Genomic DNA, 2,110 nt, shown 5'->3' with positions numbered 1-2,110 from the left:
TGGGTGCTAATTAGCATCAGTTTTGCTGGTAATATTTTTCTCCTCTTAGGGACTGAGTACAGCTGTTTGCTAGGAACAGAAATGAGAGTACCCCCTGATTTCTGTGGACCAGTGGTCTGTGGTAATTTATTTTAGTCATAGCTAATCCAAGCTTGTTTATAATGCCATAACTGACTATATATCCTATTAGCAATCCCATTAACCATCAAGCTTGCCTAAGGTGACAAGGAAAACAACTCAATAGCACCAAACTCAGTCACCATGGAGAATAAACTCACCTACTGTGGTGTGACAGGACTCACTTGGGAGACAGGCTTCTCTAACTGAATACATTTTCAAGAAGCTCTCTTCAAGCACTTAATGAAATGCAGGTTTTTTTATGACTTTCATTTAAAAATACATTATGAAAGCCACTTGGCTCTTCTTTGCTTTTGCCAAGTTTTGAATACCCCATTGCCAGACCCACAGCAGACTATAACTAATTTCATATATTATGAAGATGTGATTTCATTTCAGTTTATGGCAGCAAGTATCCAAGTTTGAAACTTGTCCATTGCAGAAGACAAACAACATTATCACCTCAGTATACTGCGAAGGGAAGCATTTAACAAAACATCAGTGTCTGCTAAGATGGCTAAAATTTATTTTTAATTTAAAAATGGAACTTTGACTTCTATGGGGGTACTGGATGAATAATTTTGTGTATGAAAATTTCTAGTTGCCTCTAAGAAATCTCTACCTGAGCGCATTAACATTAAATCAAATAAATCATCACCACCAAAGACCTTCAAAACATCTCCCTATAAATATTCTGCAAATTCACGATTTAGTCTAGAATCCATTCACCTTCTTCCCCCCATCTTCTTTGTCATTGAACACTGACATTTAATCTTTCAAACCATCCGATTTGTTTTATTCCTGTGACTAAATTCCTTTTCATTTCACCCCTGGATTATAGGGGCCACCTCATGATTGTATTACTTGCCTTCAGTCGAGTAGTGCCCCACCTTGGTTCAGCCTGGAAAAATTTGAAAAATATGGATACCTGAGTTTCACTCCAAGAGCATCTGATTTAATTGGTCTGTGGTGCAGCCCAGGCATTGGGTTTTTTTAAAGCTCACCACATGAGGCTAATGTTCAGCCATGGCTGAGAATTACTGCATCTAGTTTCTCTTTAGTATTGTCAACAGAGTTATCACATCAGGACTCTCACCAGCTAAGGAAACAACAGTAATCTTTTATTTGCTACAGTACCAGGTTTAAATACCTTCACCTGTGTTTTAAAGTCTGTCTTTTATAAACCACATGCCTAATGACCTAATTTTATTTCCATGTATACCTCTCACATTTGCTTTCCCTGAACCATATCTATGTATATGAATGTTCATGGCAGCTTGTGCAGTAGCAGCCAAGAACTGAAACCAACCCAGATGTCCTTCAAAAGATGAATGGTTAAACAAACTGTAGCACAACCATACCATTGACTACTACTCAATAATGAAAAGCAACAACCTATTGATACATGCAACAATTTGGATGAATCACTGGGGAGTTATAGGAGTGAAAAAAGTCAAAAAGTTACCTAGTATAAAACTCCATTTATATATTTGATGTGACAAAAATTTAGAAATGGAAGACAAATTAGTGGTTTCCAGTGGATGGAGACAAGCGGGAAAGGTGAGGGGAGAAGGAAAGTAGAGGTGTTGGGGTATGGTTATAAAAATGTAAAACAGAGGACTCGTGATGTTTGAGCTGTTCAGTACCTTGACTTTGGTGGTGGATACACCAGCCTGTATAAGTGATAAAATTGTATAGCACTTCACACACACACACACACACACACACACACACAGAACTAAGTAAAACTGGAAAATCTGAATAAAATCAGCAGATTGTATCAATGTCAATGTTCGATGATATTATTCTATAGTTTTACAAATGTTACCATTTTGGAAATTGGTCAAAGGGTACAGGGCCTCTCTGTATTATTTCATAAAATTGCAATCTACTATTATCTCAATAAAATTACTGAAATAATTTTTAAAATTCCAATCAAAAAATTAAAATTTTTGATAAAATTTAAATTTTGAATTAAAAAAATTCCTACCCA

This window comes from Lipotes vexillifer, unplaced genomic scaffold (assembly GCF_000442215.2).
Source record: "Lipotes vexillifer unplaced genomic scaffold, Lipotes_vexillifer_v1.1 scaffold1108, whole genome shotgun sequence".
Lineage (NCBI taxonomy): Eukaryota > Metazoa > Chordata > Mammalia > Artiodactyla > Lipotidae > Lipotes > Lipotes vexillifer.
This window is presented reverse-complemented; position numbering follows the sequence as displayed.